This window comes from Hyla sarda, chromosome 9, assembly GCF_029499605.1.
Source record: "Hyla sarda isolate aHylSar1 chromosome 9, aHylSar1.hap1, whole genome shotgun sequence".
Taxonomy (NCBI): domain Eukaryota; kingdom Metazoa; phylum Chordata; class Amphibia; order Anura; family Hylidae; genus Hyla; species Hyla sarda.
Genome location: NC_079197.1, coordinates 32,966,986 through 32,981,421, shown reverse-complemented (window position 1 = coordinate 32,981,421; position 14,436 = coordinate 32,966,986).

Genomic DNA, 14,436 nt, shown 5'->3' with positions numbered 1-14,436 from the left:
GTTTTTTTTTATCTTTTATCTATCAGATATATAATTATGCACTTGTATTATTTCATTCCATCTAGTGATATGTGCAATATCCTTTCTGTTGCCTTGTGGTTCTTATGAGGGATATTCCCCCTTATACTATTAATATAGCTATCTAAATACACCTATTTTTCTATATAGATCCATCCATATGTGCGGACCTGCATTAAAGCATACAGGATTTAATACACTGACTTCTGAAACTAATTGTATATTGAGTTCTCTTCCACATTTTCTGCATGCATTCTTCCCCCTTTCTTATAATAGTCCTGCGGCACTCTCGCAATACAGCCTATGCACATCTATGCTGAATAGAATAACCGCAACAAGCAGCGAGCGCTCTACACAATGCGCTGTATGAATTAAGCCGCTCCATAGCGACACGTACCTAACTACCGAAAGGAAACACGCGGCCACTGTTTACAGTGTGTGAAGCGCACAAAAGACTGTCAGTCTCCGCCGCCGCCGCAACCAAGCCTCTATTTGAATAACACCGGACAGAATAACAGCTCCTTTCAAAACGAACTGCATAAACACTACTTTCTTTTGTAAATTATGACATCTTTGTATTAAGGAAGTCTTTCAGAGTTACTGATTTACATAAATGCTGCTTAATATTTGCATAACTATATAATATACTTATGTTTGATGTGCCAGGTAACTTTGACCTTTTACCTTGCCACAATCTTGGATTTTATAGACTACCATATAAAAAGCCCACATGTTCAGTATACTGTATGCACTTTTTCAATCTGATGAAGGGGTTGCTATACCCCGAAATGCGTTATTGTTTTTACCTTGTTTTATTTTAATTAATAAACAAGAACTTTTATCCACATCCTTTTCTGGTTGTGATACTTTTCATTGTACACCTGGGCATCTAAATCAAGGTCCGTTTTTCTATCCCTCAAAACTCCACTTCAGGATTTCCTCCGGTTATCTCCTGGGACCGTGGGCCTGCACAGGATCATTCACACCTCTAATTGAGGCTACATGCGTATTTATTATACGCTCAAGATGAGCGGCCATCCTATAGAGTCTCCGACTCCCCTTCCCACTTGCTGATTCATCCAAGGGTAATGCACAAGACGCCTTTCCTGGGCCTTCTTATTTTCTACTTTTATACAGGCACCACTTGGAAAGGGAGGGACTGCAGCACCAGCAACTTGGACAGGAGCACATTCAGCTTCTGCGCCATTGGATGAGTGGGCGCATACTGTTGTGTCTTGGACATGGCTTTGCCGATGGTTTGTTGGAGGAATGGCTGACTAAAAGTAGGAGGAGCAGGATTATCTGGAGAAAAAGAAGAAGGGTATGACACACAGCTCCCTTCGGCTGAGGTGGTGGAGCCTTGGCTGGCTGAAAGAGGGAGCGGCGTGCCACTGGGTGATGCAGCAGGCTGGACCACTACATCGGAGCCATGGTTCTCCAAGGCCGCTTTATGGTGGTGAAGCATATGTTGACGCAGGGCCATGGTGCCAATATTGGGACCCAGGCTACGCTTCACCTTCTGCCGAGATATCTTGCATGTGGCTATGTGAACCTCCTCCGGATGCTTGATGAAAAACTGCCACACCGCCGAGTAGCTGATTTTTCAACCAACAGTCTGCACTAATTCACTGCTACTGCCCCCATCTCCAGGAACTCCTGTTCCACTTGCTCCCGGGAAGGTAGGCTGCCGCAAAGCAGGTGGTCTACTACAGGCACGTTTGGCTCCGGAATTTCCACTTCTGCCACCATGCTGACCTCCAACCATGCTATCACCTTGCTGGCTTAGCTGCTGCCTCACGGGCAACCTGCAACTCTCTTCTCCTGATGACCCGGAACCCTGTTAACACTGCCTCCCACGTCCCTCTCCTCATCACTGCTTGCCTGCCTAGCGGGGAAAGCGGCAGATGTCTTCTCCACTTCTTGGCTGGGCAGTAGCTGAACTGTCCTCTATTAGATTGTCCTCACTGAATAGTGGAGCTGAACCAACAGCATAAGATACTTCTTTAGGGGAGCAAGGATAGGTAGCTAGGGGCTACAGAAAAGGCCGGTTAATTTGGGAGGCGCTGCTATTTGTATATGAAAGGACAGAGAGACTCAAGCCAGCACAGGTAAAACTAGTTTATTTAGCAAAAAATATGAACAACGCATTTCGGCACTCTCAAGGTGCCTTCCTCAGGTCCAAAGAGTACAATACTGAAATATAGTAAAAACAAGGGTATAATAAAGAGACAGGGTAGAGAATAGAGGTACAGTGGATGTACAGTGTGGGATAAGACAAATGTGTACGGGATCTAAAATAGTTAAAAGATACAGTAAACTTAAGGGTAAAAAGTATGTGTATCTATGTTTGAGTCGTTAAAATATATATGTAAAATATATATGTAAAATATATATAAAAGTATGTGAGCGTAGTCCCGGAAGTGGCGGCACTGAGAGCGCATTAATACGTGCGCTCAGGGCAAGCACGCTGTCAGGACCTCGCCAGCGTCGCTACACACAGGATCTCCAGCAGGTAATGCCTCCTAACTCACTCATCTACCACTCGCTACTCCCTTCCTACCTACCCCCCCTCCTACCAGCCCTCTGAACCACACTCCCCAATCTGACCGCTGTTTATTCCCTTCTCAGTTACTCTGCCCACTAATATAGAAGTTGGGTAAGTCCCTTTACCATATTTTACATTGCCCTTTTGTAATGCTGTATTGTCAATTTACATATGCTTTAATTATGCTCTTCAGTTGTAATCATTTATTGATCTATTTGTATATTACTTCTGTATAGTTTACGTATAATAAAGCTGTTACGCCTAGCGCTCCGGGTCCCCGCTCCTCCCCGGAGCGCTTACGGCGTCTCTCTCTCCGCAGCGCCCCGGTCGGTCCCGCTGACCGGGAGCGCTGCACTGTCATGGCCGTCGGGGATGCGATTCGCACAGCGGGACGCGCCCGCTCGCGAATCGCATCCCAGGTCACTTACCCGTCCCGGTCCCCTGCTGTCATGTGCTGGCGCGCGCGGCTCCGCTCTCTAGGGCGCGCGCGCGCCAGCTCCCTGAGACTTAAAGGGCCAGTGCACCAATGATTGGTGCCTGGCCCAATTAGCTTAATTGGCTTCCACCTGCTCCCAGCCTATATCTGTTCTCTGTCCCTGCACTTCCCTGCCGGATCTTGTTGCCTTAGAGCCTAGTGAAAGCGTTACTGTACTTGACCTCCTGCTATTACCTTACTGACTACGATCCTTGCTGCCTGCCCCGACCTTCTGCTACGTCCGACCTTGCTTTTGTCTACTCCCTTGTACCGCGCCTATCTCTAGCAGTCAGAGAGGTTGAGCCGTTGCTAGTGGATACGACCTGGTCACTACCGCCGCAGCAAGACCATCCCGCTTTGCGGCGGGCTCTGGTGAAAACCAGTAGTGACTTAGAACCGGTCCACTAGCACGGTCCACGCCAATCCCTCTCTGGCACAGAGGATCCACCTCCTGCCAGCCGGCATCGTGACAGTAGATCCGGCCATGGATCCCGCTGAGGTTCCCCTGCCTTCTATCTCTGATTTCACCACGGTGGTCGCCCAGCAATCCCGACAGATCGCCCATCTAACCCACCAGCTGTCGGAAGTGTCCACCACGGTGCAGCAACTTCAGTCGCAACTTCTGCCTCTGCTACAGCAGCAACCATCTCCTCCGCCAGCTCCTGCACCCCTTCCGCAGCGAGTGGCCACTCCTAGCCTCCGCTTGTCCTTGCCGGACAAATTTAATGGGGACTCTAAGTTTTGCCGTGGCTTTCTTTCGCAATGTTCCCTGCACTTGGAGATGATGTCGGACCAGTTTCCTACTGAAAGGTCTAAGGTGGCTTTCGTAGTCAGCCTTCTGTCTGGAAAAGCCCTGTCATGGGCCACACCGCTCTGGGACCGCAATGACCCCGTCACTGCCTCTGTACACTCCTTCTTCTCGGAAATTCGAAGTGTCTTTGAGGAACCTGCCCGAGCCTCTTCTGCTGAGACTGCCCTGCTGAACCTGGTCCAGGGTAATTCTTCCGTTGGCGAGTACGCCATACAATTCCGTACTCTTGCTTCTGAACTATCCTGGAATAATGAGGCCCTCTGCGCGACCTTTAAAAAAGGCCTATCCAGCAACATTAAAGATGTTCTGGCCGCACGAGAAACTCCTGCTAACTTGCATGAACTCATTCATCTAGCCACTCGCATTGACATGCGTTTTTCTGAGAGGCATCAAGAGCTCCGCCAGGAAAAAGACTTAGATCTCTGGACACCTCTCCCACAGTCTCCATTGCAATCTGCGCCTAGGCCTCCCGCCGAGGAGGCCATGCAAGTGGATCGGTCTCGCCTGACCCTGGAAGAGAGGAATCGCCGTAGGGAAGAGAATCTTTGTCTGTACTGTGCCAGTACCGAACATTTTTTGGTGGATTGCCCTATCCGTCCTCCACGTCTGGGAAACGCACGCTCGCACCCAGCTCTCGTGGGTGTGGCGTCTCTTGATGCTAAGTCGGCTTCTCCACGTCTCACGGTGCCTGTACGGATTTCTCCTTCAGCCAACTCTTCCCTCTCAGCCGTGGCCTGCCTGGACTCTGGTGCCTCTGGGAATTTTATTCGGGAGTCCTTGGTGAATAAATTCCGCATCCCGGTGACCCGTCTCGTCAAGCCACTCCACATTTCCGCGGTCAACGGAGTCAGGTTGGATTGCACCGTGCGTTACCGCACGGAGCCCGTCCTAATGTGCATCGGACCTCATCACGAGAGAATTGAGTTTTTGGTCCTCTCCAATTGCACTTCCGAAGTTCTCCTTGGACTACCCTGGCTTCAACACCATTCCCCAACCCTGGATTGGTCCACAGGGGAGATCAAGAGCTGGGGTTCCTCTTGTTTCAAGGACTGCCTTAAACCGGTTCCCAGTACTCCCTGCCGTGACCCTGTGGTTCCCCCTGTAACCGGTCTGCCGCCCTGCCATAAGAAGTGCCTCTCCCTCCCTCCCAGTCCAGTCAGGCAAGCCTCGGTGCCTCCTCATGGCCCCCGTCCTGGTGTCACACTGCCCCGTGCCAGGCCTCGCCCTCTGCCCTCCCTCCCCATTCCCACTCCTGCTGTACTGCCTGCCCTTGGGGAAACCCTCCATTCTTTCCCGGTCTCCTCATCCCAGGGGAGGCAGTTACCGGGCAAAGAGAAGGGGAGACCTAAGGGGGGGGGGTACTGTTACGCCTAGCGCTCCGGGTCCCCGCTCCTCCCCGGAGCGCTTACGGCGTCTCTCTCTCCGCAGCGCCCCGGTCGGTCCCGCTGACCGGGAGCGCTGCACTGTCATGGCCGTCGGGGATGCGATTCGCACAGCGGGACGCGCCCGCTCGCGAATCGCATCCCAGGTCACTTACCCGTCCCGGTCCCCTGCTGTCATGTGCTGGCGCGCGCGGCTCCGCTCTCTAGGGCGCGCGCGCCAGCTCCCTGAGACTTAAAGGGCCAGTGCACCAATGATTGGTGCCTGGCCCAATTAGCTTAATTGGCTTCCACCTGCTCCCAGCCTATATCTGTTCTCTGTCCCTGCACTTCCCTGCCGGATCTTGTTGCCTTAGAGCCTAGTGAAAGCGTTACTGTGTTGTCCTTACTGTGTACTTGACCTCCTGCTATTACCTTACTGACTACGATCCTTGCTGCCTGCCCCGACCTTCTGCTACGTCCGACCTTGCTTTTGTCTACTCCCTTGTACCGCGCCTATCTTCAGCAATCAGAGAGGTTGAGCCGTTGCTAGTGGATACGACCTGGTCACTACCGCCGCAGCAAGACCATCCCGCTTTGCGGCGGGCTCTGGTGAAAACCAGTAGTGACTTAGAACCGGTCCACTAGCACGGTCCACGCCAATCCCTCTCTGGCACAGAGGATCCACCTCCTGCCAGCCGGCATCGTGACAAAAGCTATCTATTGATTACACTATTTATCTATTGATCTACTCTTACAAATCTTCTGTATATCGACTTATTCATATAAATTGACTGTGTACTCACATTTTACATGCTACTTATCGATTTATCCGTAGAAATTGTATATTCATTTTTTACACACACTAGAGCTGCACTCTAGAAAAACCATATAGCAATGGGCCCTACCAACAACCACTATCTAAACATACGCATAGGGTGGCTTGCGGTGTGTAGTCGATACGGTACATCCGGTCCACCCGGGACCTTGGTAACACCGTTTACACCGACAGCCACCCTCGGCTGAGATCACAAGCTGTGATCTATATACACCCACTATCGCAACAAATGCTGTTATACATGTAGCAAAAAAATGCTATGCTCACCTACTTTTATATATATTTTACATATATATTTTAGCGAATCAAACATAGATACACATACTTTTTACCCTTAAGTTTACTGTATCTTTTAACTATTTTAGATCACGTACATATTTATCTTATCCCACACTGTACATCCACTGCACCTCTATTCTCTACCCTGTCTCTTTATTATACCCTCGTTTTTACTATTTTTCAGTATTGTACTCTTTGGACCTGAGGAAGGCACCTTTTTTTGCTAAATAAACTAGTTTTACCTGTGCTGGCTTTAGTCTCTCCGTCCTTTCATATAAAAATAGCAGCGCCTTCCCAATTAACCGGCCTTTTCTGTAGCCCCTAGCTACCTATCCTGTTTCTCCACTGGCTCTTGCATAAGAGCCCAGACCCGGTCGGAGTGCAGCAGCTATCATCCAACAGCTCACAACCACAATTGGCGAGCTACCAGCAAGATCTGGCAACAGACTTTGCATTGCATTTCACTGTGTACAAAACACAAAATTGCCCTCTTTCACAGACTATTAGGAATGGACTACTGGGTATGTATTATACCGTCTACAGACTGGTATAACCAGTAGACCATTTGTGGTGGAACAAACAGGGCAGAAAAATGTGCTACAGTACGCTTAAAAAAACGTATTGGAGTAAAACACCAGCCGATGATTACTTTTGGCTGTCCTTTCACAATATGTTGGCCCTTGACAGATTAAAAGGCACAAAATAGTACACCACTTAGATGTAGGTATGTGGTATGCACTTATATGGGCTGAAAAATACGCTACTGTGCGCTTCAAAAATTATTTAAGTAAAACACCAGCCGGTGATTACTTTTGGCTGTCCTTGCACAGTATGTAGGCCCTTGACAGATTAACAGGTACAAAATAGTTAACTACTTATATGTAGGTATGTGGTATTCACTTATGAGGGCAGAAAAATGCGGTACAGTATGCTTAAAAAAACATATTTTAGTAAAACACCAGCCAGTGATTACTTTTGCCTTGACTTTTTCAGTATCTTGGCCCTTGACAGATTAACAGGTACAAAATAATACACTACTTAGATGTACATAAGTGGTATGCACTCATGAGGGCAGAAAAATGCGCTACAGTACACTTCAAAAAGTATCTGAGTACAACACCAGCCGGTGCGTACTTTTACCTGGACTTTCACAGTATCTAGGCCCTTGACAGATTAACAGGTACAAAATAGTACACTACTTAGATGTTCGTATGTGGTATGCACTTATGAGGGCAGAAAAATGAGCTACAGTACACTTAAAAAAGTATCTGAGCAAAAACACCAGCCGGTGAGTACTTTTGCCTGAACTTTCACAGTTTCTAGGCCCTTGACAGATTAACAGGTTTAATATAGTACACTACTTAGATGTAGTGACTCTATGACTAACCGCGAAAGCGTGAAACGCGTCAGAGATTTCATGTATGTAGCTGTCTTCATTAAATAAAGAAACCCGTTTTTATCCACATCCTGGTGCTGGACATAATTTTTGTTTGTCTACTATTGGAGCCGGAGGCGGGACTGGTGGATCCGCGCACAGAAGGTGTGTGATTGCTGGGTGAGCGGTCAATGATCTTCCCTTTCTCACTACTTAGATGTAGGTATGTGGTATGCACTTATGAGGGAAGAAAAATGCGCTACAGTATGCCTAATAAAGGTATTGGAGTAAAACACCAGCAGTACACAACAGTGCTACAGCACACAGTCGATGTGTAATAAACACAATATTGCACTCTTTCACAGACTATTAAGAATGGACTGTTGGGTATGTATTATACTTTCTACAGAGTAGTATAACCAGCAGACCATTTGTGGTGGAACAAACAGGGCAGAAAAATGCGCTACAGTATGCTTAAAAAAACGAATTGAAGTAAAACACCAGCCGATGATTACTTTTGACTGTCCTTTCACAGTATGTAGGCCCTTAAGAGATTAACAGGCCCAAAATAGATACATCACTTAAATGTAGGTATGTGGTATGCACTTATGTGGGCAGAAAAATGCGCTGCTGTACATTAAAAAAAGGATTTGAGTAAAACACCAGCCGGTGATTACTTTTGGCTGTCCTTTCACAGTATAGTACACTATTTAGGGTCTTACTCAGTAGACTTTACACAAAATAGTACACTACTTAGATGTAGGTATGTGGTATGCACTTATGAGGGCAGAAAACTGCGATACAGTATGCTTAAGAAACGTATTGGAGTAAAACACCAGCCGTGATCACTTTTGGCTGTCCTTTCACAGTATGTAGGCCCTTGACAGATTAACAGGTACAAACCCTTATTCCCAAACCAGGTAAGGACCCGCATGATTGTTCCAGCTATAGACCCATAGCCCTGCTCAATACCGATCTGAAGCTGTTCTCTAAGATTCTGCAGCCTGTCTTGGTTGTCTCCTCCCCTCCCTCATTCATAAAGAGCAGTTGGGCTTCATACCTTGCCGTCAAGGGGGTGACAATACGAGGAGGGTGATTGATCTGATAGATCTGGTTAATTGGCGATCTGAGCAGGCTGTTGTCCTTAGTTTGGACGCTGAAAAGGTCTTTCATAGGCTGGGTTGGCCCTTTCTTTTTGCCACCCTTTGGAAATTTGGGATTACGGGTAATTTCCTTACCACACTGCGGGGTCTCTAGTCTTCCGCTAACCTATAGGTTATCCTAGGGTAACCCAAAAAAAACCTTGCTTTCCCATACACCCTAATTAAAAGTGCAATCTTTAATGCAATTTCTACACATTATTCAAGGTTTAAAATTATCATCCGCTTCATTCTCCTGATTTGGATTCAATATATTGACCACCTGGTCTATTATAATGAACTTGTGAAACAGTGCAGAGTGCCTGCAGCAACACCTGCACTAATAGAACATTCAGGACCCTTTACATGTTTCACTACCTCAGTAGCGTTGTCAAGAGGCAAATGGGCACTGAAGGCAAAATGTGGTGCCGGGGGTTCTTATCACCTCCCCTCTTGAGGTCACAGGAAACTGTATTCTAGACATACACCAATGTCAGTGAATCCCCAATGATTGATGTGCACTCTAACCAATACGTGCAGGTAATTTATCAGTCTATCCCTTATCAGAATTTTATTTGTCCAATCCAAGGTCTTATCCTGTGATTGACAGCTAAATGCTCTCTTAAGCTTCCTCATGCCTCCTCTTCACCTTTTCCTCTGTCCAACGGTGCTAGACAGATGTGTCCGTTGTCTCCTCTGATTTTTGCTTTATGTATTGAACCTCTTGCTGCCGTGATCCGGGGGGACAAGGACATCTCTGGAATTGCTCTCCATGACAGAGAGTTTAAAATTTGCCTCTTTGCGGACGATGTTCTTCTCACCCTCACAAAGCCTTTGACTTCTCTCTCTAACCTCTATAGGGTTCTACATTCTTATGGTGTTGTTTCTGGCTACAAAATTAATCTTTCTAAAACTGAGGTCCTCCCTTTGAATCTTCCCTCTTCCCTTTCCACTCCGCTGCGAGCTGCCTATTCTTTTCACTGGTCCCCTTCTGCTATTAACTACCTTGGTGTCCACCTTACTTCTTGCTATTCCTCTCTTTACACTACTAACTACTGTCCTCTGTTCCGATATCTTCGCTCCCTTATGGACAACTGGTGGTCCCAATATACTTCCTTTTTCGGATGTATAGCGGCAGTCAAAATGACAATACTCCCCAAGTTGCTTTATTTTTTTTAAACATTGCCCGTCAGAGTACCGTTGTACATTTCAGTCAGCTATTTTTCGTATTTTCTGGGACGGTAAGAGGCATCAACTCCCGTCATGATGGCTAGTAGGTCTATGTTGGGCCTATCGGTACTGGATGTCACTAAGTACTTCAGGGCTGCTCATCTACGCCACCTAGCTGCCTGGACCACATATCACGCCTATAGTTGCTGTATGGAGTTAGAGAAGCTGTGGTTAGCACCGATCCACCCAAATACATTCCTCTGGAGTCCCTTCTCCCCCGCTGTTCTTCTAGGCCCCTTGCTAGGACCTATGTCTTTCTCCCAATATGTGTGGGGGTATTGTTCCAGAAAATTTCCCAGTCTCTCCCCTGCAATCTTTTCTTTATCATCCTGCCTTCCCCCCGAGCCTTACTTCCTGTATGGTTATGGAATGGGGTAGTAGAGGGCTCTTCTGTTGGGCTGATATTGTGGACCCTCTCTCCCACACACTTCCGTCCTTTGAGAACTTAGTCTCCCGACATGGTCTTCCCTCCTCTGAACGACTTCACTATTTCCAGCTCAGGCACTTTATGTCGTCTGCGCTGGGAACTCATGTGGTTTCCCTACCTACGACCTTCGAGCAGTGTGCCGCTCTGGCCCACAGATGAAGGGTCTTCTCTTGGACATCTACTCCATTATCAACACTCCTCTTGATGGGAGTGTCCCATCCCATTGTTACATGAGTCGTTGGGAGGAGGTTTTGAACACTTCCCCAATGGCAGATTATATGGCAATGGGCCTCCATTTGTACAGCCTACAAAGAAACGTGATTTAAGATGCTAATGGGCTGGTACCATACTCCTGAATTGCTTAATAAATTAAACCTGAATATTCCCCCTCAATGTGTGCGTTGTGGTGTGGGGCTAGGCACGGTCTTCCATATATTCTGGTCCTGCCCTAAGATTGTTGTCTATTGGGATAAAACTCTTATTGCAAAATGCTGGAAGCAATCTCTCCCTCCCTCTGAGATGGATCTAGTAGCAAGGATCTGGGAGATACGTTCTCTTGAATCCCTCATTGCCTCCCTTAATAATACCTTACCTCTCCTCCTTTACGTTTGGCCTGGGATTGGTTCTCAGACAGACAACCTCCTTAGTTCTCTTACTCTCTTCTGGTACTGTGTTTCTCCTCTCCCCCCTCATTATTTCCTCCCTCTCCCTCCCTGTTCCCCTCGTCCTACTTGTGATGTCTTGCTGTTTGTTTGTCTCATCTTGCAAAGATCTGTTCTCTTATTTTTTAGATGAGCCTGCACATGGGCCTTTTAGGGTCTTACTCAGTAGACTTTACTAAAGTATAAGCACTGATTGATAACTGAGAATTATTTGTGAGGTATTTGTGGAGTTACTTGCTCAGTCATCTTACTTATCTTTTTCTTACTTATCTTGTTTCTGACCCATGTTTAGTTTAAGAACATATACTGTGTTGCTTTATTTCTGTATTCAAAAACTTTAATCAAAAACTTAAAGTTGAAAAAAAGAAGGGGTTAAACACTTTTTTTTTTTTTTTTACTCCTCCTAGATTACTTAAATAAGCACTTATTTTATTGCTTACACTGGTCAATGCCGTGCTTCCCAACCAGGTTGCCTCCAGCTGTTTCAAAACTACAACTCCCGAGCAGAATGGAAGTTATAGTTTTGTATTAGCTGGAGACACCCTGGTTGTGAAACACTGGGTTAATGAGATGCTATTGTACTGATCAATGAAATCGGCGCTCAGAGGGAAATGTATGCTATGTTATGCATGGATGAAACGGTAGTGACAGTAAAGTGACAGATAGTGACAATATATTGACAATTTGGCCCGCCTTCATAGTTGTGGACATGGGTGCTGCCGAAGCACCTAAATCCGAGTGATACGCTCCATCGCCAGTTGGCTTTGGAGGCCAGCCAGGCAGTGAAGCGCACTTCACTCAGAATCGCAGCTGGTCTCAGGATTGGGACCTGATGCAATCTAAACTTATAATATGTCTTGGCGATGTCAAAGGTTTCCAAAAATTAGTCTATTAAAATATCCATATATATCCATTAGATCTGTATTGCTACAGTATTTTCATGTATTTTGTCATCCCCCTTTTTTAACGTATAACTAAAAGAAGAAGATGAAGACACCCAACAGTATTAAAGGTGTACACTAGTGACAACTATTCCTCCTCCGTTGTGCCCAGGCTGAAAAAAAATGAAAATAAACTTTCCCTCACCTTCTTGCGTTCCCCGGAGTGCTGCTACAGCTGATCGGTCCTCCGGTCCCGTCTTCTTCTTTCTTCCATGCGCACGGATTGTCACAGAGGGATCAGCCTATCACCGGCTGCAGCAATGTCCAGACTCGGCCAGTGATAGGCTGTGTGATGATTTGTGCGCGCGGAAGAAGAAGGAACCGAGGACCGATCAGCTGTAGAAACGCTCCGGGGGAACGCAGGAAGGTGAGTGAAAGTTTATTTTACTTTTTTTTTCAGGCACAACAGAAGAGGAATAGTTGGCACTAGAGTACTCCTTTACCTGTAAAAAATACTGTGAAACACTGAAGGTATTTCTTCTAAAATATGTTCGTATTATGAATGTTTTTCCTTGTGCTTATTTGAAATTGTACTCATCTTGTAAATAGCACTAGTAGAGAATGCAGCAGTCTTCGTACCCTAAACTTTTGGGAAAGGAAAAGCAACAATAACGTTCTCATCCTCATATCCTGTCCTCATATTTTTACCTCAAATTCTGTCCTTGTAGCCTGACCTCATATCCCATCCTCATATCCCGACCTCATATCATATCCTCATATTTCTACCTCATATCTTGTCCTCATATCCCAACCTCAGATCTTGTCCTCATATCACTGTCTCATATCTTGTGCTCATATCCCGTCCTCATATCAAATTCTCATGTGCCACCTTCATTCCCTGTCCTTATATGTCGTCCTCATATCGTTTCCTCATATCCCGTCCCCCCGCATCTATTCTCTGCATCTGCCGGACTGTCGGCAGGATGTTTAAAAAAAAGTGCAGGCAATCTCTGCAGCCCAAGAATAATGTGATCAAGAGAATTACCGGAAGTGTTAATGACATGCATGGGACTTCAGAGAAAATACTCCACCATTGCATAAGGGATAGAGTTAGGGTTGATTTATCTCTAGTATATTTTTTAGTTGACATATAAGTAACGTGTACCAAGTTTCATTGAAATTATGGAAGTTATGATGGAACATACATACATAAAAACATACATGATACTTACATATGTTGATTTTCGAAGATATAGATTGTACATAATATTACTATTATCAAGATTGCCAAATTGTTGCTATTTATAGTAAGTTAAAACAAAACTGTGATTCCATACAACTTTTGTGTAACCTTTTTTTGGCCATTTTTTACTCCCAAGATGCGTTTTTTTGTGGCATTTTTTTTTTTTAACAAAGTGCATGTCTGTCCTCAAGGTGTTTTTAATGTTAATATATCAGAGGGGGAAAAGTAGAGTATAAAGTATCAACATGGCATTATGAATAAATTAAGATTAATTATACACGTATGTATACCAATGTATAAAGTCTTATATCTGCAGGGCTCTTTGCGGTATACAATAATTAAACCAAAATAATAACTTGTTATGTGCAATAATAAACAACATAGTTCATGCAATTAAAAATAATAATAATTAAATAAGCAAAAAATAATAATTAAAAAAAGTAATTAATAATAAGAAAAAAAGTAATTAAAGAAGAAAAAAAGGTTTGCATACAAAACAACTATAACACACACACAGACATATATATACATATATATATATTTATATATAGATAGATAACATTTATAAGTAAATATATCTACAGTTTCTTACATAAGTGAGTCCACCCCTCACATTTTTTTGTAAATATGTTATTATATCTTTTCATGTGACGACACTGAAGAATGACACTCAGCTACAATGTAAAGTACTGAGTGCACAGCCTGTATACAGTGGGGATCAAAAGTTTGGCCACCCCATGTAAAAAATTTTATTGATGTGCATAAAGAAGCCAAGGAAAGATGGAAAAATCTCCAAAAGGCATCAAATTACAGATTAGACATTTTTATAATATGTCAACAAAAGTTAGATTTTATTTCCATCATTTACACTTTCAAAATAACAGAAAACAAAAAAATGGTGTCTGCAAAAATTTAGGTACCCTGCAGAATTTATAGCATGCACTGCCCCCTTTGCAAAGCTGAGACCTGCCAGTGTCATGGATTGTTCTCAATCATCATCTGGGAAGACCAGGTGATGTCAATCTCAAAGGTTTTAAATGCCCAGACTCATCTGACCTTGCCCTAACAATCAGCACTATGGGTTCTTGTAAGCAGTTGTCTAGAAATCTGAAACTGAAAATAGTTGACGCTCACAAGCTGGAAAAGTCTATAAGA